The sequence below is a fragment of the Salvelinus sp. IW2-2015 genome, linkage group LG24 (assembly GCF_002910315.2).
Source record: "Salvelinus sp. IW2-2015 linkage group LG24, ASM291031v2, whole genome shotgun sequence".
NCBI classification, from domain to species: Eukaryota; Metazoa; Chordata; class Actinopteri; order Salmoniformes; family Salmonidae; genus Salvelinus; species Salvelinus sp. IW2-2015.
Window position 1 is genome coordinate 5,809,883 of NC_036864.1, and position 23,355 is coordinate 5,833,237.

The 23,355-nt window shown below is 42.9% G+C and overlaps 1 pseudogene; it reads right to left on the reverse strand.

Moving 5' to 3' along the window:
* Nucleotides 1–23,355, reverse strand: part of LOC111951339 (conserved oligomeric Golgi complex subunit 5-like) — a 121,781-nt pseudogene that overhangs the window by 55,230 nt on the left and 43,196 nt on the right.

Here is a 23,355-nt window from a genome sequence, read left to right on the forward strand (position 1 = left end):
CTATTTCCAATACAGTGCTCCACTTCTTATACTGTGAATACAGTCATTTGCTATTTGCTATTTGCACACAGTCTTCTGTATGACACAAACGAGAATATATCCTGGTTGTGATTGCAGGACGGGGTGTTAGGTAAGTGTTCTGTTGATCTAGCTGCAGGCCAATCAGAGCAGTGGGGTGCTGCCATTAAGAGAGGAGAACATAGAAACCCAGCTGGGATTGCACCATCACATAACAGTTCTCCTGTTCATGTCTTCATCCATCCAGAGATGACAGAGTGAAAAGGAGAGAGAGAGATATGGTTGCAAAAGAAGGAGAGGATCATGGAGAGTGAGTGAGGGAGAGAAGGAACAAGAGAGAGTGTGTGAAGAGAAAAGAAAGAGGAGAAAGATACAGAGTCGTGACAGCTGCTGTCACTACAGACAGCATGCGCTGTAGAATAGCACCTTTTCACACATTCTGTCTGTTCCTCTCACCTTTTCTATCCCTCCCTCCCTGCCTTGCTCTCTCTCTCTCTCTCTCTGCATGTCCTCATGTCTCATGTGGTTCTCATGACACACGCAGACACAGGCGGTCAGATAGACTCACACAGACACACACTCACGCCCAGGCTGAGGGGCCATCTGCTCCCGAGTCACCTCTGATCACGTCTATCCCGCTCTCCATCCTTTAATTCTCCGCCTATTCCCCTCTCATCTTCCCTCCATCCTCCTCTCGTGTCTCCAGATCCTCTCATCTGCTCTCTCAGAGTTCAGATCAGTAAGAGACAGGTCTAGGAATGATGTTGGTAATGGCTGGCTGACATTTCAGGACTGTGATTCTAGACCATTAACAGGCTCTGGGTTTGGATAGAAGCTCATGAAATGGCAATTTCTTGATTGTTCTAATGAACTCCAATGAGGATAAAACTGTGTCTACAGGTACAACGGGAGAGGGCTGCAAGCACATTTGTTTATGCCTTTTAATACAGAGGTTTCATACCAGTTCCCAGTGTAACCACAGCAGAAAGACAGAGTTAAGGTGCAACCAGCGTGAAATGAGCTTTCATCTTCTCGGTTTCTGGTGATTATATAACAACTATAAATAAGTCGAGTACTGTGCTGAGACACAGGCAACTAAATAGACACATAATAATAAAGATGTTTGAGGGAGAGAGTTGGGGGGGGTGACTGAACATAAACACTTCTTTCAACCTATTTCCCCCCCATCTTTACCCACGGCAACAGAAACAGAACGGCACCTTTTTGTGTGTATTTTCTGAGTGAGCTAAGTGAGAAAAACAAGTTGACACTGATTTCCTTCAGGTTTAGCTGGAGGGATGCACAGTCAAAGCCCATTTGTAGCATCAGACACGACACTTCAGTAACATAAGAATGGATTTAGATTAGGACTATTCAACTGGGCCTCCATGACCACAGCTCTGCTGTTTCTCAACTGGCCCCTGTAAATCAGGGACTGATTCAGACCTGCGGACACCAGGTGAGTGGGCCTCTCTGGGCAATCAATGATAATACATCTATGGGGATTTAACGATAATACATCTATATAATAGCATCTAGTATGATTAGGCTCTGATCTAGACAATACACTACTAAAAGCGTAGGTAGGTAATCGTGTGTGTGTGTGAAGGGGAATTACAACCTACACAGATGCATGTTAACATGGTAAAAATGTATGACCTGGACTGTGCACATTGGTAGCCTAGGGCAGATTCGCTCTAATGAAGGAGAGGTGGTTACTCATCTATACAGATTAGCCCTTAGAGACCTGATACTGTGCATAGCCWCAACCTACACACTAGAGGTCGACCGATTAATTAGGGCCGATTTCAAGTTTTCATAACAATCGGAAATCGGTATTTTTGGACACCGATTTGGCGGATTAAAAAATATATATATACACTGCTCAAAAAAATAAAGGGAACACTTAAACAACACAATGTAACTCCAAGTCAATCACACTTATGTGAAATCAAACTGTCCACTTAGGAAGCAACACTGATTGACAATACATTTCACATGCTGTTGTGCAAATGGAATAGACAAAAGGTGGAAATTATAGGCAATTAGCAAGACACACCCAATAAAGGAGTGGTTCTGCAGGTGGTGACCACAGACCACTTCTCAGTTCCTATGCTTCCTGGCTGATGTTTTGGTCACTTTTGAATACTGGCAGTGCTTTCACTCTAGTGGTAGCATGAGACGGAGTCTACAACCCACACAAGTGGCTCAGGTAGTCCAAGGTAAGTTGCTAGCTAGCATTAATCTTATCTTTTAAAAAACAATCAATCAATCATAATCACTAATTAACTACAAATGGTTGATGATATTACTAGTTTAATCTAACGTGTCCTGCGTTGCATATAATCGATGCGGTACGCATTCGCGAAAAAGGACTGTCGTTGCTCCAACGTGTACCTAACCATAAACATCAATGCCTTTCTTAACCTTTCACGAGTATCAACCCCGGATCCGGGAGCACCCCCCACCCCCCACACACTGATTAGCATAGCTAGCTAGCTTAGAAGTAAATAGTAGCATCTAAATATCATAAATCACAAGTCCAAGACCCCAGATGAAAGATACAGATCTTGTGAATAAAGCCACCATTTCAGATTTTTAAAATGTTTTACAGGGAAGACAAAATATGTAAATCTATTAGCTAAACACGTTAGCAAAATACACCACTATTCTAACTCCATCAGTTTCTACTCCTTCAGGTGCTATCACCAATTCGGCTCAACTAAGATATTGATATCACTAACCAAGAAAAAACCTCTTCAGATGACAGTCTGATAACATATTCATGGTATAGGATAGTTTTTGTTAGAAAAAAGTGCATATTTCAGGTAGAAATCACAGTTTACAATTGCACCCACCATCACAAATCGACTAGAATTACTAGATAGAGCAACGTGTATGACCAATTTACTCATCATAAAACATTTCATAAAAATAGACAAAGCATAGCAATGGAAAGACCCAGTTCTTGTGATTTCAGACCAATATTCAGATTTTCTAAGCGTTTTTCAGCGAAAACACAATAAATCGATAAGTTAGCATACCACATGAAAAACGTTACCAGAGCATCGATTCCAGCAAAAGAGCGCTATAACGTAATCACCGCCAAAATATATTTTTTTCACTAACCTTCTCAGAATTCTTCCGATGACACTCCTGTAACATCATTTTACAATATACATATACAGTTTGTTCGAAAAGGTGCATATTTAGCCATACAAAACCGTGGTTACACAATAAAAATACTAGGAAATCAAGCCTCAATATTCTGACGTCATCTATCAGAGTGATCTACTTTAATTGAAAGCTAATCATATACTTGACTAAAAAATACAGGGTTGACAGCAATCGAAAGACAAATTAGTTCTAATGCAACCGTGATTTACATTTTTTAAATTATCCTTACTTTTCAATACAGGGTTGGCCAAGTGAAGCTATACCAAACAAAATGGCGAAATATGCGTTTAAAATATTTCGACAGAAACACGGTTATCATATTAAATATTGCTTACTTTGAGCTGTTCTTCCATCAGATTCTTGGGCAATGTATCCTTTCTATGTTATAAACGTCTTTTGGTCGATAGATGTCCTCTGTCCTTCGAAATGTCCACCACCAACGACTGACACCTAACGTGTCCAAACTTTCAGACACACAAACAAAGAAATTCCTCAAAATCGCACTAAACGATATAATTGATATATAAAAAACGGCTCAAATAACTACATTAGATGTTTTTAACACTATAACGACTGAAACATGACCCGGAGAATATTGCTGGTTAGAAACGATTTGAACGAGGCAGGTCCGATGGCCTTCACGCTTGAGCGCACGTTGAGAAAGAGGGTCTCTGTACATTTTTGTCATTAATAATGGTGTGAACGTCCCATCGACTTCATTGAAAACGTGATGACGTACAGACACCAGAGGAAGACGTAGGCAGTGTCGTTTCTTCATAGCATTTATGTGGCCTTATAAACAGACCCCAGATCAGGGTAAAATTTCTGAAATCTGAACCCTGTCATGAAAAGTGCTGTAGAAATTGTTCTGTACACTCAGAGACAAAATTCCAACTTCTATAGAACTAGAAGGTTTTTCTATCCAATAATAACAATAATATCATATTGTACGATAAAGATTAGCACGAGGCAGTTTAATTTGGAGACACAAATAGCTAATGCGGAACAGCACCCCCTATAGTTGCAGAAGTTAAAATCAATAACACAAGTATATATTTTTAAACCTGCATATTAGTTAATATTGCCTGCGAACATGAATTTCTATTAATAGGAAATTGTGTCACTTCTCTTGCAACAGAGTCAGGTATATGCAGGCAGTTTGGGCCGCATGGCTCGTTGCGAACTGTGTGAAGACCATTTCTTCTAACAAAAGACAGCCAACTTCGCCAACGGGGAGTGATTTAACAAAAGCGCATTTGCGAAAAAGCAAAATCGTTGCAGCGACTGTACCTAACATAAACATCAATGCCTTTCTTAAAATCAATACACAGAAGTATATATTTTTAAACCTGCATATTTAGCTAAAAGAAATCCAGGTTAGCAGGCAATATTAACCAGGTGAAATTGTGTCACTTCTCTTGCGTTCATTGCACGCAGAGTCAGGTATATGTAACAGTTTGAACCGCCTGGCTCGTTGCGAACTAATTTGCAGAATTTTACGTAATTATGACATAACATTGAAGGTTGTGCAATGTAACAGGAATATTTAGACTTATGGATGCCACCCGTATAGATAAAAATATGGAAGGTTCCGTATTTCACTGAAAAGAATAAATGTTTTGTTTTCGAGATGATTTTTCCGGACTCGACCATATTAATGACCTAAGGTTCGTATTTGTGTTATTATGTTATAATTAAGTCTATGATTTGATAGAGCAGTCTGACTGAGCGATGGTAGGCCAGCAGCAGGCTCGTAAGCATTCATTCAAACAGCCACTTTCATGCGTTTTGCCAGCAGCTCTTCGCAATGCTTCAAGCATTGAGCTGTTTATGACTTCAAGCTTTCAACTCCCGAGATTAGGCTGTTGTAACCGATGTGAAATGGCTAGCTAGTTAGCGGGGTGCGCGCTAATAGCATTTCAATCGGTGACGTCACTCGTCTGAGACTTGGAGTAGTTGTTCCTCTTGCTCTGCAAGGGCCGCGGCTTTTGTGGAGCGATGGGTAACGATGCTTCGAGGGTGGCTGTTTGTCGATGTGTTCCTGGTTCGAGCCCAGGTAGGGGCGAGGAGAGGGACAGAACTATACTGTTACACTGGCAATACTTAAGTGCCTATAAGAACATCCAATAGTGAAAGGTATATGAAATACAAATGATAGAGAGAAATAGTCCTATAATTCCTATAATAACTACACCTAAAACTTCTTACCTGGGAATATTGAAGACTCCCTTTTAAAAATGAACCACCAGCTTTCATATGTTGTCATGTTCTGAGCAAGGAACTTAAACGTTAGCTTTTTTACATGGCACATATTGCACTTTTACTTTCTTCTCCAACACTTTGTTTTGCATTATTTAAACCAAATTTAACATGTTTCACTATTTATTTGAGGCTAAATTGATTTATTGATGTAGAATACTAAGTGTTCATTCAGTATTGTTGTAATTGTCATTATTACAAATAAAACCTTTATTTTTTTATTTTATTTTATATATTTTTTATTTATAAATCGGACGATTAATCGGATCAGCATTTTTGGTCCTCCAATAATCGGTATCGGCGTTGAAAAATCATAATTGACATCTACTACACACGACACACTTCTATCTTCATCACAGGGGCCGAACAGACGTGGCCCATTACAGACTACGGAGAACAGACACAGGCCCAGATTATCCTGTTATGTTCTCACCTGGGCTTTACAGGCACAGTTCTTATTATGGTCAAAATCATTCCATTCTGGTCCCCGGGTGAGACTGAGCAGACTGCCTATAAGCATCCCCCCTAATCTCTTCTCTCCTGACCTCCTCTCACCCCCTCCCCAGAGTCTCTGAACAGGAACACCGTCCCCCTGAGAATCAGCTTTCTGGGTCACGATGACAACGGACAGGATTTCACACTCTGCTTGTGTGTGTTGTGTGTGTGTGTGTGTGTGTGTGTGTGTGTGTGTGTGTGTGTGTGTGTGTGTGTGTGTGTGTGTGTGTGTGGGGTGTGTGTGAGAGAATGAGGTAGCGAGACACACTACAGTTCAGAGAAACAGAGTAGTTTGTAATGAATAAGAAACTCACTTCAGATTAAAGATGAAGAGATTAAGCATTTAAAACTCTCTCTACCTCCATCCCTCCCACACTCGCTCTTTCTCACTGCCCGTCTCTCTCTCCCACTCTTGTCTGAGCTGCAGTTTTGAGGAGTCTGTCTGCCTGTCTGTCCGCTGTACTGCATAAGTAAATATCTCACAGAGGGAGAGAGAGGCCTGCTGCTTGTCTGATAACAATCTGACCTTGACACGTTCACCTTGAATCCCCCTCTCAAAACAACCCTCCACCCTCCTCTGTCAGCTATTCTTCCCTCTTCTCTGGTGAATAACAAGTAGAGCACTTTACTACATTCTCAACATCAAACCATAATAATGCTTGACGAATTAAACAAATTACCGTGTGCGGGGAATGTAACAGTACAAAGAAAAAACAACTGGAAGCAGAGTTTGACTGTTTCAAGGGCACCCACACACTGCACACACTACACACACACACACACACACACACACACACACGTTCCTAACTTCCTACTCCTTCAGAATAATACCTCCTTAGAAGTATATCAGTCACCGACGCACAGGTACAGGTACTCAAGCAGTTGGAGGTGGCTGTTCTCCATTCCTGTCAGCCTCGGTCTACTGTAACCGCTATATAGTGCACTACTGTTGACCATATATAGGGAATAGGGTGACATTTGGAACGCAGCCTTCATCTTTTATCTGAGCTGCCTTGATAAGAACCAGGGACTGCACAATATAGCGTGCCACAGTGATGCTCTGACCAAGCAGACACACATCTATGTGCCTCACTCTCCAATTGCCAAGCCAGGCCTGAAATCGCAGGAGAAGTCAATATAAATATTAGATGATTTATTAAGCAGTAAAAACAAAAAGACAAACAGAAAGTCCTTGAGGGTTTGACTATTCTCCAGAAGAGTTTTCATCTCTAGTATAGGCAGGACGGAGGAAGGATGGGTGGATGGATGGATGGGTGGAGGAATAGGGTCTAAATTTATCAGGCAAAAAGCTGTGTCCCCCTCGGGAGGTTTAGTAGAATAAAAAGGAACAAGAGAATAGTGTTTTTATGGCTAGGACGAAACAAAAGAGGGCAATAATTGGGGGACTATAAATAAATGTTTCATGAAATATTTACACACACACACACAGGTGAGAGGACACGAGGAATCATGATAGGACTAGAAAACCAGAAACCTCAATTTCCCTGGATTTCASAGCATCCGGCAACAGGAGTCAGTTTGTTTGGCCTTGCAACACGATCACATTCTAGGTCACGATGTAAAAACATTTTCACGTAATAWATCATTTTGGAAGTAAAGTAACCTTTTTAATTTCTATATGTACTAGAAAGCTAAGTGTTTGTTTCTTGGGCTTCAGGAATGTGACTGAAAAAGTGCCCCAGGACTTGAAAAATAAAACAATTCAACTGATTGAAAGTATAAGGGGGATATCGAGGAACAAATRCCGTGGTCAAGGCTAGGACGGAGCCAGTGCAATGAGTGGAACTTACTCAGGMGTTCAAAAGCWCRTATCAGACCAAGAGCCTAATTGTTCTTKTGTAGTTCTTTATGAGTTTTAGTTTGGAAAACTATCTATTTGCAGAAGCGACAGTTACAGCGYTGGTAAAAACAGCTTTATTGCCGTAGCAACATCAGGGAAACTGGGCAGAAGGGAGGAGTGCCTCAAATACAGCAGTCCTGCAACATCTTTKATTTTAGCCTCTCATTCTCCTTAATTTCCGGCCTCAACACGTTATGGAAAGAGATTAACTGTATAGGAAGCTCTGGGGACAGGTCGTCTGGATACTGGACAGKCAATAAATTGCCAGATGCAAACAGATTATCATATTTAGCGGGKAACAGTTCTTGAGGGCTTGAACAGAAAAGGAAAGGGTGATACATATTCAGTTGTACAACTGAATGCCTTCAACTGAAACGTMTCTTCCACATTTAACCCAACCCCTCTGAATCAAAGAGGTGCYGGTGCTGCCTTAATCGACATCCACGTCTTTGGCGCCCGGGGAACAGTGGGTTAACTGCCTTGCTCAGGAGCAGAACGACAGATATTTACCTTGTCAGCTCGGGGATTCAATCCAGCAACCTTCTGGTTACTGGCCAAACGCTCTAACCACTAAAAAGTGGTTAGTGATTTTCGTTCATACTTGGGAACCAGAGTTTGAGTTGTGTGGTTGCAATATCAACAGTCCCTGATCTCTGGTGTATCTTTGCATGCATCAAAATGAGTTTAAATTGTGTGAAGCGCAATGGACATATAAWGCARAATGTCTCAGGAAAGACTGTCTGGGTTGGCAATACRCAGTATAGTATGGACATACAGGCCGCGGTGAAAACATTTGCACACAAAAAAAGGAGGACTTCAGGAGACCAGGGGAGTCTAAATTTGATATAGGCCTAATTTAAATTAGGCCAAATGTAAATATATTTAGGCCAAATTTAAATTTTGATTTAGGCCTAAATTAGTTTACCTTGAATATTGCAGCACATTTGTGTATACTAGCCAGACAAAACCCGCTGAGGTCAACAATAGTGGCTGAATTTATCCTCAAGCCTACTACTTTCTTCTTCATTGTTAGGCTGATGTGTAATTTTCATAAAATGTTTATAAATAGCACATAAATTGCAGATAGTACACTGCATAATGAAACAATCCCTTGTGAGTTGGTGTTTTGAGGGTGGARTGACTATTATTGGCATTAATGCAGAGAAACTGCYTTACGCCAGTGTTCCAGGTACGATATAAATACAGGGCTGAGGCCAAWRGAGGTCYGACCAGGCGAGGACAGTGTTATTTTAGCTGCCGAGCGGTGCTGTGAGGGTCAGTATCAGAGATGTATTACATTCAGAGCCTTGACCGACTGCAGGGCGTGTTTCCCCAATAGCCGTACGGGGGGTGGACCCTGGCCTCCAACTCAAGGCTTCCTGTCTAATATAATGTGAGTMTRCTGCCAATCATTTCTTATTAATAGTACTGTAGCCAACCTGCTCGCTGGGGTATGGGCTGACAAATTACACTTAACCTTGGAGAACTCCTAACATTTCCAGTAATACATTTTTAATAGAAGGTTAATATTGATTCAACTCTATTAAAAAAGCATTCTCTCCAGTATCCGTTCGGTGATTCTAAAAGTAGATTTTAAATCTGAAACTGTACACTGACCAACAGAATGAGAGAGACAGAGAGAGAGAAAAAGAAAAATAACAGAATTCTTTAACCAGGGGGCGGGGCCTTCGCCAAGGATGCAATCTGAGCCCTGCACTCTTCAATATTTACATCAACGAATTGTCCACTATTCTAGAAAATCCTCAGCACCTGGTGTTAATTTCCACAWTTCAGAGGTTATATGCCTGCTCTTCGCAGATGACCTATGCCTGCTGTCCCCCACAGCACATGGCCTACAACAGAGCCTGGACCTGCCAGAGCAGTACTGCCAGACCTGGGCCCTGGCAGTAAAACCCAAAAAGACTAAAATAATGATTTTCCAGAGAAGATCCAGATCTCAGGGAATTAAACCAAAGTTCTCAATTGGTGCAAAATATAGAGAGTACTACACACACTACAATTACTTAGGTTTAAAAAATAAGCTCCTGGACACCTTAATGATGCAGTGAATGAACTGAGGGAGAAAGCACACAGGGCATTCTAAGCCATTAAAAAACGAATTCAAATTGAAATACATATTAAAATTGTGTCATTGAACCAATTGCACTTCATGGCAGCGAGGTGTGGGGTCCACTGGGAAAACAAGATTTCACGAAATGGGACAAACACCCCCATTGAAACCCTGCATGCAGAGTTATGTAAGATTCTCCTACATGTCCAGAGGAAAACTACAAACAATGCATGCAGGGCAGAATTAGGCCAATATGCACTAATAATAAAACTCAAAAAATAGCAATTAAGTTTTGGAAACATCTAAAATACAGTGACCCCCTCTATTTCATTACCAAGCCCTGCAATGCCAAGAGCTGAGCAAATAAAAGAGTCCCCTCACCAGCTGGTCCTGGGGCTGAGTTCACAAACCTGTTCTTACTAACACACTAAGCCTCAAGACCAGAACATCCAATCAATCAGAATAAACCAAATTACAACACAGTCAAACAAAACGACATTGCTTATTGGGAAACACAAGCACAAGCAAAATGCAGTGCTCTGGCCCAAAATCGACAGTACACCGTGGCTAAATATTGACCATGGTTACTGATCAAAACCTTGACAAAGTACAGGCTCAGTGAGCACAGCCTTTCCTATGCAGGGAGTCAGGTTTTCCTGTGTCTACCCTTCTCAATGGCAAGGCTGTGCTCACTGAGCCTGACTTTGTCAAGGTTTTCTTAAGGTGTGAAACCACTACACCACAGCAGAACCTGAGACAGAGCTGCATTCCTGACAAAATGTCAAAAATACATTTAAACCCTTATTCAAGGTGTCAAAGACCTCTCTGATGGGGAGAATGCGGAGAGCTTGGGTTGGCAGCGCATTACATTGCTGCCTGCCATAAGATGAGGGACAGTGTCTGACAGACCAATCAACCTGCACATGTCCTCTATATTGCTACTGTTAAATAGTATTTTGACCCTTTGGTTACTGTTGTTACTGTTGTCCAGTTGACAATATTGATTATTTTTAATTTTAATATTGTTAAATATCCAAACAGCTTTGACAAAATGTACATTTACATCATGCCAATAAAGCAAATTTAATTGAATTGAATTTGAGAGAGAGAGAGCGAGAGAGGTGGGGGAGGTAGAGCAAAAGAGGGAGAAGAGAGAAAGAGAGAGCGAGAGAGAGAGAGAAAGTTTGAGAGAAGAGAGAGATAGAGGGGGAGGTATAGAGAGCAGAAGAGCGGTAAAGAGAAAGAGGGGAAGGAGGCTGAGGGGTAGAGTGAGAGATTAGAGGTGGTAGCGAAGAGGGGGGGATTGAAGAGAGAGGGGTAGACTGAGAGAGAGGGGGAGATTGAGAGTGGGAGAGGGGGGGGGGGAGAGGTAGAGGTAGATCAGTGATGACCATCTGGTCCTCACAGTGAGGTGTGCTACAGGCCAAGCCATCTCAGTGGGCGTCGTCACTGGAACTCAGCGTCAGCTGGGCCACACCGGGTCATATATTACCCAACGGAAACCCATCTTGGGCCTGCTTGTTTAAGGCTACAGTGAATTCTCGTTTTGGCCAAATGGCAAAAAATGTGAAAACTATTTTGCATTTTCTTTGTAGACTAATCTTAAAAGCTTAAAAGAAATCGCGCTATGCCCTCAGACGAACCATCAAACAAGCAAAGCGTCAATACAGGATTAGGATTGAATCCTATTACACCGGCACTGACGCTCACCGGATGTGGCAGGGCTTGAAAACGATTACGGACAACAAAGGGATACCCAGGCGTGAGCTGCCCAGTGACGCAAGCCTACCAGACGAGCTAAATGGCTTTTATGCTCGCTTCGAGGCAAGCAACACTGAAGCATGCACGAGAGCGCCAGCTGTTCTGGATGAGTGTGTGATAACGCTCTCGGTAGCCGATATGAACAAAACCTTTAAACAGGTCAACATTCACAAAGTCGCTGGGCCAGACGGATTACCAGGACATGTACTCAAAGCATGCGCGGACCAACTGTCAAGTGTCTTCACTAACATTTTCAACCTCTCCCTGACCGCATGTAATACCTACATGTTTCAAGCAGACCACCATAGTCCCTGTGCCCAAGGAAGCGAAGGTAACCTGCCTATATGATTACTGCCCCGTGGTACTCACGTCGGTAGCCATGAAGTGCATTGAAAGAGTGGTCATGGCTCACATCAACAGCATCCTCCCGGGAACCCTAGACCCACTCGAATTCGCATACCGCCCCAACAGATCCACAGATGACGCAATCTCAATCGCACTCCACATTGCCCTTACCTGGACAAAAGGAACACCTATGTAAGAATACTGTTCATTGACTACAGCTCAGCATTCAACACCATAGTGCCCACAAACTCATCACTAAGCTAAGGACTCTGGGACTAAACACCTCCCTCTGCAACTGGAACCTGGACTTTCTGACGGGCCGCCCCCAGGTGGTAAGTGTAGGCAACAACACGTCTGCCACGCTGATCATTAACACTTAGTCCCCTCCTTTATTCCCTGTTCGACTGCATGGTCAAACACGACTCCAACACCATCATTAAGTTTGCAGACGACACAACAGTGGTAGGCCTGATCACTYACAACGATGAGACAGACTATAGGGAGGAGCTCAGAGACCTGGCAGRGTGGTGCCAGAACAACAACCTCTCCCTCAATGTGAGCAAYACAAAGGAGCTGATCGTGAACTACAGGAAAATACGGGCTAAACAGGCCCCCATTAACATCGACGGGCTGTAGTGGAGCGGGTCAAGGGATTCAAATTCCTTGGTGTCCASATCACCAACGAACAATCATGGTACAAACATACAAAGACGGTTGTGAAGAGGACACAACAAAACATTTCCCCCTCAGGAAACTGAAAAGATTTGGCATGGGTCCCCATATCCTCAAAAGGTTCTACAGTTGCACCATCGAGAGCATCCTAACTGGTTGCATCGCTGCCTGGTATGGCAACTGCTCGGCATCTGACCGTAAGGCGCTACAGAGGGTGGTGCGAATGGCCCAATAGAACACTGGGGCCAAGCTTCCTGCCATCCAGGACCTACATAATAGGCGGTGTCAGAGGAAAGCCCATAAAATTGTCAGAGACTCCAGTCACCCAAGTCATAGACTGTTTTCTCTGCTACCGCARGGCAAGCGATACCGGAGCGCCAAGTCTAGGACCAAAAGGCTCCTCAACAGCTTCTACCCCGAAGCCATAAGACTGCTGAACAATTAATAAAATCGCCACCGGACAATTTACATTGAACCCCCTCCCTTTTTGTACACTGCTGCTACTCGCTGTTAACTATCTATGTATAGATACTTCGCCCCAACCAACATGTACAGATTACCTCAACTAACCTGTACCTCAACTAACCTGTATCCCCGCACACTGACTCGGTACTGGTGCCCCCTGTATATAGCCTCGTTACTGTTATTCTTACTTTTTATTTTAATCTACTTGGTAAATATTTTCTTCTTCTTGAACTGCACTGTTGGTTAAGGGCTTGTAAGTAAACATTTCACAGTAAAGTCTACACTTTGTTGTATTCGGCGCATGTGACAAATAAAATGTGATTTGATTTGACTGTGTGTGTCCCCTACCTGTCTCTCCATGCTCTGCTCCTCTCCTGGCCTGGTTCTCCAACTCCAGTCTGGCTCTGCTGATCAGCAGCACATCGTTCTCGATCACGTCGATACCAGACAGATCCACCCCCTGGGACAGGTAGTCTGCAGAGAGAGACAGGAGAACAGGGTGTTAGAGGGTGTGTGTGTTAGAGGGTGTGTGTGTGTGTGTGTGTGTGTGTGTGTGTGTGTGTGTGTGTGTGCTTATGTACACCTTCAGACATTTGCCTGAGATCTAGAAAAACACCCTCCGACATTTGACAATATGACATTCAGCATTCAGCGTGATTTCTTTTTCATTTCGATAGAAAACCACAGCCTCCTACAATACAGTCTTCTAGAGTATTGATTTGAGAAGAGAGGAAGAGAGAGGAGAGTGAAAGTCAAGGGGAAAACATGACAGGCTAACTAGGAAGAAGCACACAGCTGTTTACATCGAAAACAGGTTGAACTGCAGACAATAGGAAAAGTAGCAGTACATGTGGACTTTTAAACATGCGTGGTGTAATAAATCAGTGTGTGTGTGTGTGTGTGTGTGTGTGTGGTGTGTGTGTTTGTGGTGTGGTGTGTGTCAGCCAGATAGAATTTGTAGATAATTGGCCCTCTTTCTGGACTCACCCACAAACAGGACCAAGCCTGACCTGCTGAGGAGTGACGGACTCCATCCTAGCTGGAGGGGTGCTCTCATCTTATCTACCAACATAGACAGGGCTCTAACTCCTCTAGCTCCACAATGAATAGGGTGCAGGCCAGGCAGCAGGTGCTTTAGCCAACTGCCAGCTTAGTGGAGTCTGCCACTAGAATAGTCAGTGTAGTCAGCTCAGCCATCCCCATTGAGGACTGTGTCTGTGCCTCGACCGTAGGTTGGGCAAAACTAAACATGGCGGTGTTCGCCTTAGCAATCTCATTAGGATAAAGACCTCCTCCATTCCTGCCATTATTGAAAGAAGATCGTGATACCTCACATCTCAAAATAGTGTTACTTAATGTTAGATCCCTCACTTACAAGGCAGTTATAGTCAATGAACTAATCACTGATCATAATCTTGATGTGATTGGCCTGACTGAAACATGGCTTAAGCCTGATGAATTACTGTGTTAAATGAGGCCTCACCTCCTGGTTACACTAGTGACCATGTCCCCCGTGCATCACGCAAAGGCGGAGTGTGTTGCTAACATTTACGATAGCAAATTCAAATTATACAAAAAAAGAAAATGAAGTTTCGTTCTTGTGGACTTCTAGTCATGATCTATGCAGCCTACTCAATACCTTTTTATAGCTACTGTTTACAGGCCTCCTGGGCCATATACAGCGTTCCTCTCTGAGTTCCCTGAATTCCTATCGGACCTTGTAGTCATAGCAGATCATATTCTAATTTTTGTGATTTTAATATTCATATGGAGAAGTCACAGACCCACTCCAAAAGGCTTTCGGAGCCATCATCGACTCAGTGGGTTTTTGTCCACATGTCTCTGGACCTACTCACTGCCACAGTCATACTCTGGACCTAGTTTTGTCCCATGGAAAATGTTTGTAGATCTTAATGTTTTTCCTCATAATCCTGGACTATCGTATTTTATTACGTTTGCAATCGCAACAAATAATCGGCTCGACCCCAACCAAGGAGCATCAAAAGTCGTGCTATAAATTCTCAGACAACACAAAATTCCTTGATGCCCTTCCAGACTCCTTCTGCCTACCCAAGGACGTCAAGAGGACAAAAATCAGTTAACCCAACCTAACTGAGGAACTCAATTTAACCTTGCGCAATACCCTAGATGCAGTTGCCACCCTAAAACGAAAAAACATTTGTCATAAGAAACTAGCTCCCTGGTATACAGAAAAATACCGCGAGCTCTGAAGCAAGCTTCCAGAAAATTGGAACGGAATGGCGCCACACCAAACTGGAAGTCTTCCGACTAGCTTGGAAAGACAGTACCGTGCAGTACGAGAAGAGCCCTCACTGCTGTCCGATCATCCTACTTTTCAAACTTAATTCAGGAAAATAAGAACAATCCAAAATTTATTTTTGATACTGTTGCAAAGCTAACTAAAAGACAGCATTCCCCAAGAGAGGATGGCTTTCACTTCAGCAGTAATAAATTCATGAACTTCTTTGAGGAAAAGATCAAGATCATTAGAAAGCAAATTACGGACTCCTCTTTAAATCTGCGTATTCCTCCAGGGCTTAGCTGTCCTGGTATCTGCAAGCTGCGCCAGGGCCTGGGATCGGGAGAGACCTTAAGTGTTTTAGTACTATATCTCTGTGACAGGCAATGTCAGAAAATAATCATCGGCCTCTAAGAACCGGTTCGAAGCTGGCCGATAGGCTGCGGATCCTATGTTCAACTAAAAAGAGCTGCTTTCCATGTGCTTGGCCGCTCCCTCTGTTTGAACATAATAAACGGCTCTACTATTCTACCGGATGGTTGTACCAAGCTAAAACTAAAAGTGGCAGTAATCACAAGCTTCTTACTTGAAAAAGCAAACCTTGACACCGGAAATATGGGAAGACAACGTATCGGGCCTATATCGAATCTTCCATTCCTCTCAAAAGAAAATAGAAAAAGCTGTCTGCGCAGCAACTATCACTGCCCGTTCTCTGAAGGAACAAAACGAATGGTATACGAACATTGCTTCAGTCTGGTTGTTAGAACCCATCAATAAGCACTGAAGGACTGCACTTGGTGAAGGTGGTTAAAGTGACCTTGTGTAAGTGGGGTTCAGAACCGGAAGGGCTCGGTGGCCATCGTTCCTTCGTGCTACTATAGATCTTAGTGCTGGCTGTTATGACAGCCATCGATCACCACAGTTCTTGTTGGAGAGACTGGAAAACCAAATGGTCTACCATCACGGAACGAAGTTTCTTGGCCTGGTAGGTTAGATCCTTACCGTTATCGGGAAAGATATTCAAGTTTGGGTCTCCTGTGAAATGGTTTGGTCCGCTCTGACAATTCAAGCTGGCTACAATTGGTCAGTGTTCCTCAAGGTTCCGTCTTTAGGGACCAACTATTGGTTATTTCTACTATATATATTTCTACCGATCCGGGGAGTGTTAGATTGCGGGAGCAAACATAAATGTGATATGAGCTTTTCCACGCATAGCGGGATGAACATGGCAGGGCAGCTAGTAATGCAATGAAACAGTTGTGGTGAAGCCCCAAGAATTGGGCCTCTCACGCTAAGAAGCCTGTGTTTCTAGACATAAGCGAAGTTGGGATGGCTGAAAACTGTTCTACTTCTTAAACAAAAACAGAAGATGATTGTTTCTAGGTCCCAAAGACACAAAGAAGATCTTCTGTTAAATTGACAATAATCTTGATGGTGAAAGTCGTCTCAAATAAAACTGTGAAGGACCTCGGCGTACTCTTGACCCTGATCTCTCTTTTGGACGATACTATATCAAGAACTAGTTTCAAGAAGCTTTTTTCCATCTACGTAACAGTTGCAAAAGTCAGATAATTTTCTGTCAGAAAATGTATGGCAGAAAAAATTAATGCCATGCAATTTTTGTACTTCTAGGTTAGACTACTGCAATGCTCTACTTTCCGGCTACCCGGATAAAGCCAGCTAAATAAACTTTGCAGTTAGTGGCCTAAATTATGGCTGCTAGAACTCCTGGACTGAAACCAAGAAATTATTGATCATCATGTCGACTCGCAGTGGCTTAGCGCCCTACATCTGGCTTTCCTGTTAAGGCAAGGGCTGATTGTCAAGGGTCGTTGTTGACCTGTTGAGACTGCTATAAAGCAGTTACAATGGGCTTGGCTCCTGACTATCGTATGTCCGAGTTATGGTCCTGCAAGTTATCATACCGTGACCGTACGGCCTACGGTCACAAGACGCCAGCCTCCTAGATTGTCCCTGGAGAAATTGTCGTACAGGCAAACAGCGTGAGGCAGGGGCTTTCTCCTATAGACTGAGTCTCTGCGATGAGTATTTTAGGGAACGGTCTGGCCCTATCCCAGCTTGAGCAGATACGCAAGACTCCGGTCCATACTTTAAGTCTTTACGTGGGAAGGACGTTATGCTCCTCAGGTAGGGTCATGATGATTTGAGTGTAGTCTGGCCAGGATGCTGAAAGGTTGAAACGGAAAGCTTTTTCTGGAGCAACGAACACGCCCTTGCTGTCTCTGCCTGGCCGGTTCCCCTCTCCTCCACTGGGTATTCTCTGCCTCTAACCCTATTACAGGGGCTGAGTTCACTGGCTTACTGGTGCTCTTTCATGCCGTCCCTAGGGGGGTGCGATCACTTGAGTGGCGGTTGAGACTACTGACGTGAATCTTCCTGTCTGGGTTTGGCGCCCTCTCCACCTTCGGTTTGTGCTGGTGGTGGAGATTCCGTTTGTGGGCCTATATCGGGTGCCTTGTCTCAGGATTGGGTAAGGTTGGTGGTTGAATGAATGATCCCTCTAGTGGTGCGGGGCTAGTGCTTTGGCAAAGTGGGTAGGGGTTATATCCTTCCTGGTTTGGCCGCCCTGTCCGGGGGTACTCTCGGGAGGGGGCCACCGTGTTCTCACCGAACCCTGCGCGTGGTCATCAGCCTCCGATATTGTTTGATGGCTCGGATCGTCAAACTCGGTCGTCAGCTAGTTAGGTAGGGTGTCGAGGCTCGAGAGGTCGAAGAGCGTATAGGGGTGGGGGTGGGCACGGGGATCTGGCGTTAGTGATGCTGGAGTATACTGATGCGTCCTGGTGCGTTATCCAGTGTCGCTGTGTGAATTATTAAGTATGCTCTCATCAGTCTGAATGTCTTGTGCTCCTGTCTCTCTTTCTTCTCTCGCAATGCTGGAGTAACCTGAAGTCGCGCTAGGCATGAACCTAAGTTGGAGGCTGGTTCCACGGGGGACGTCAGACCGCGGGCGAATTGCGGTAGGGGTCAGTATTAGAGTAGATACTCTGCCTTTGATTGCTAGTCGATCTGGTCTAGACAGCGCCAGGTCACCGTGCCGACCTGAACTGCAGCGATTGAGTATTGTTTGTGCCAGTACTGTGTATATTCGCTGCTATATGTACTTACTGCGGTGGCTATGCGGTCTAGTTGGACGGAGTAGATTAGCGATGTAGACTGGAGTGAGTGAAGCGGCGATAGTGGCGGCCCTGAGCACGGTTCAGAGACACGACGATGAGTGCATGCGTAGAGCTGTGGGCCAGCGCCGACAGGTGTTTCGAGGATCGTTAATCTGTGTGTGAGTATGATGGTGGACGACTCAAGATGAGCAACAGTGCGGCCTGGCTACGAGGCGCATGTTATGATGGAAAAATGAGTTTTAGCCTTCGAGTGAGCAGACCTGGACTGTTGAGCTTAGGTAGAGGATTTACCGCTTTAGAGCCGGATGCCATGGCGCGATGGTTTAATGTTATCTGTGTCGGAGCATCGAGTGCAGGTTTCAGAGTGTCGATATGCATCGCTGAGTTCGGGACAGAAGAGCATGTGTGATGCATACTTGGTGTTGCTATATTGTGGAATCAGAGTTGATACGATTGTTCTTGGTCGGTCGCAGTTAGGTTGCGCGTTCGATAGCATGTGGGATGTGGTTTCGCACCGGTTGTGTAGCGCGATATGTAGCGACAATTATAACACGTCTCAAGGATGCGTAACAATGTTCTCATACCTAGAGTTCGGATAAAGAGCAGCTCCTCTAGGCTGCGCGATGATTGGAAGGACAGCAGACTGGGGAGAGGCGCATGCCAGTCTATCTTAGACTGAGTTATAGCGTTAGCCAGGTGGTACGCTATATGAAGAGCGCTGGTTTTCACTCTACCATCTAGGTATGTTGCTTGTCTTTCTGCACTTGAAGTGAAATGTTAGTGTGGGTGCTATAGGCATGATCTAGATAGGAAGCTAGTTATATACAGTTATCGGTTCCTAGCCGACCGTGGGCGGTGCTTCTACACCTGCATTGTTGTCGACTGTTGTGGGTTTAGGTTGGTTTCTGTACAAGCGACTTCGAGATTTAGCTGATGTCGAAGGCGCTATATATAAAATAAACTTGATTCTGATTGAGATTTCTATAGTCACGATGCGTTGAATTCGCCATTACCCTCGTCAATTCATTAACGACCTCTTCCCATGGCTCATCAACAAACACCTTTCAGTCCCTTCGTACAAACGATTGTGTTAAAAACAATATACAGTTGTACTCTTTCTTTTACAAAAGTTAATGTGAAAGCCGACAAAGGTGGGGAAGCTTAAGCATACCATTTCAGTGAATCCAAAGAGAGGGGGCAGGCAGATTATAAAAGCTATTTTGGTGTGTAATTATTTGTCTTGTTTGTCTAGACGTCCCTGCTCTGCATTGAGCGCTGTGCTTCCCCAGGGGTGAGAAGTCAGTTAAGCCAAGACTGGCCAAGTGGAGAAGAAGAATTGGACAGCAGGGAATATTTAATCCAAGACAATCACTCACAGACCCACAACTCAAAATACAAATCCATAGATGACTGGGCCCTGTGTGCGTGTGTGTGTGGGCGCGCACGTGTGTAGGCAGGAGTGTGTGTGGGGCAGCCCCAGGGCCGGCCTGGGCATAGAGCGACATAGGCGGTCGAACCACCCCCAAAACAATCGTGTATATATTATTATATTTTGGGGGGGAACTAAGTCGGGGTTTCAACTTACTGTCGAGCGTTAGAATAGTAGAATACACATATTTCGAAATTTGGTTGTGCATCAGCGATTTCCATCTTGTTATGTCAGTCACTCAATTAGCTGGGTAGACRAACTTACCAACAGAGTCATTTATTTTGGTACTGTCCATATGTAGCTTGTTTTTGGTCACAGGTKCAGGAATGGCTGAAGAATTGCAACATTTACCTAGAGCTAACTCTGCAGATAGCACTACTGGGTGATCTGAAAAGTGATAGTCAATTGATCAATAATATAATAATACTTTTAGCAACAACAAAACATTTTACAATCTGTAGAAACTATGAGAATAGAAAGATTGCGAACTTTTGTGAAACATCACAGCACTGTTGTATATAGTATGTATAAGCTGMAAYTAGGAGCCTAYGTGTTGTTGTTCATGAGTTTACTCCAATTAGGGGAGGGGTGTTAGTAGAAAATAATAAAGGAACATATATTTTWAAAAGATATGTGTATTATATGTTTGCATATTTATGTACAGTACCAGTCAAAAGTTTGGACACACCTACTCATTCAAGGGTTTTTCCTTATTTTTCCTATTTTCTACAATGTAGAATAATAGTGAAGAAATCAAAACGATGAAATAACACATATAAAATATAGTTGTTTAACACTTTTGGTACTACATTCCATATTTGAGATTCTACAAAATAGCCACCCTTTGCCTTGATGACAGCTTTGGACACTCTTGGCATTCTCTCAACCAGCTTCATGAGGTAGTCACCTGGAATGCATTTCAATTAACAAGTTTGCCTTGTTAAAAAGTTATTTTGTGGAATTTCTTTCCTTCTTAATGCGTTTGAGCCAATCAGTTGTGTTAAGGTAGGGGTGGTATACACAAAATGGCCCTATTTGGCATAAGACCAAGTCCATATTATGGCAAGAACAGCTCAAATAAGTAAAGAGAAATGACAGTCCATCATTACTTRAAAGACATGAAGGTCAGTCAATCCGGATAAACATTTCTATAACTTTTAAAGCTTCTTCAAGTGCAGTCGCAAAAACCATCAAGCGCTATGATGAAACTGGCCCCATGAGGACCGCCACAGGAAAGGAAGAAACAGAGTTACCTCTGCTGCAGAGGATAAGTTCATCAGAGTTACCAGCCTCAGAAATTGCAGCKCAAATAAATGCTTCACAGAGTTCAAGTAACAGACACATCTCAACATCAACTGTTCAGAGGAGACTGAGTGAATCAGGCCTTCAAGGTCGAATTGCTGCAAAGAAACCTCTACTAAAGGACACCAATATGTATATGTATGTATGATATAGTGAAGTTGGAAGTTTCATACACTTAGCAAATAGCATTACATTTCAGTTTTCAAACATTCTGAATTTAATCCAAGTACAATTCCATGTTTTAGGTAGTTAGAGTCACCCATATTATAAAAATGTGTTGTAGATAAAGTAGAGAATGATTAATTTCAGCTTTTATTTTTTTCATCACATTCGCCGTGTAAAAAGTTACATACTCAATTATATTTGTAGCTTGCCTTAAATGTTCACTCCGGTCAAACGTTTTGGGTAGCCACAATAGTTGGGTGAACTTTTGGCTCATTCCTCCTAAGAGTGGTGTACTGAGTCAGGTTTGTAGCTCCTTGCTCAACGCTTTTTCAGTTTTGCCACACATTTTTCTAGAGGATTGAGGTCAGGCTTGTATGGCCTCCACCTGTGATCTTAGCCATTTTGCCACAACTTTGGAAGAGTTGGGTCATGTCATTTGGAAGACCTTTGCACATTTCAATTTGACTGTTGCTTCATATATACCTACTTTTCTTCTAGGCCATCTATTTGTGAAGTGCCCCAGTCTGCAGCAAAGCACCCAAAGCACGAGTGCTGCCACAATCGTGTCCGTTGGTTTGGAGTTTTTGCTTGCACCTCCCCCTTTTCCTCAACATAAGATGGTCATTAGGCCAAATAGTTCTATTTTGTTTCATCAACTAGAGACATTTCTCCAAAATAGATCTTTGTCCAATGTCAGTGGAAACGTAGTCTGGCTTTTATATGGCTGTTTTTGTGAGTGGCTTTCAGTTATGTGTATAGGATCATTTTACTTGATATAGATACTTTTGTAACTTCACATTTCCACACGTCTTTGCTGTTGTTCTGAATTCTAGGAGCCAATCTAGGAGAACACATCTTCTGAGCGTATGAAGCTGAGTGTCCATGTGTTTATACTTGCGTTATTGTTTGTACAGATGAACGTGGTACTTAAGGTGTTGGAATTTTCCCAGTTGACCAGACTTGTGAGGTCTACAATTTTTTTTCCTGAGGTCTGATTTCTTTTGATTTTCCATGATGTAAGCAAGAGGCACTGATTTGAAGTAGGCCTTGAAATACATCCAAGGTACACCTCCAATTGACTCAAATGATGTCAATTAGCTATCAGAAGCTCTAAGACCATGACATAATTCTTGGAATTGTCAAGCTGTTTAAAGGCCAGTCAATTAGTGTATAAAACTTCTGACCATGGAATTGTGATACAGTTAATTATAAGTGAATACTGTCTGTAACAATTGTTGGAAAATTACTTGTGTCATGCCAAAGTAGATGTCCTAACCGACTTGCAAAACTGTAGTTTGTTAACAAAAATGTGTGGAGTGGTTGAAACAAGTTTTAATGACTCCAACTAAGTGTACATACATGCATACACACACACTTTGTTTTTAGGGATAGATAAGCTTTATTTGCAGATAGATTCTATTTCCATCAATGTAATTGTCTGAATCACTTCAATCCCCATATATTCTTTTTAAATATATATCACAGTACCAGTCAAAGTTTGGACAACCTACTCATTCCAGGTTTTTTCTTTTTTACTACTTTCATATGTAGAATAATAGTGAAGACATCAAACTATAAATAAACATCTGAACATGTAGTATGTAATAATCATTGAGTAAAAAAAAAGAAGTTAAACAAATCTGATGACAGCTTTGACTCTTGCATTTCTCAACCAGCTCTGAGGTAGTCACTTGGAATGCATTTCAATTAACAGGTGTGCCTTGTTAAAAGTAATTTGTGGAATTGAATTCCTTCTTAATGCGTTTGAGCCAATCATTTGTGTTGCGAAAGTGAGTGTGTATACAGAAGATAGCCCATTTGGTAAAAGACCAAGTCCTATTATGGGCAAGAACAGTTCAATAAGAAACGACGTTATCACATACTTATTAGACATGAAGGTCAGTCAATCTGGGAATTGTAAGAACTTCGAAGTTT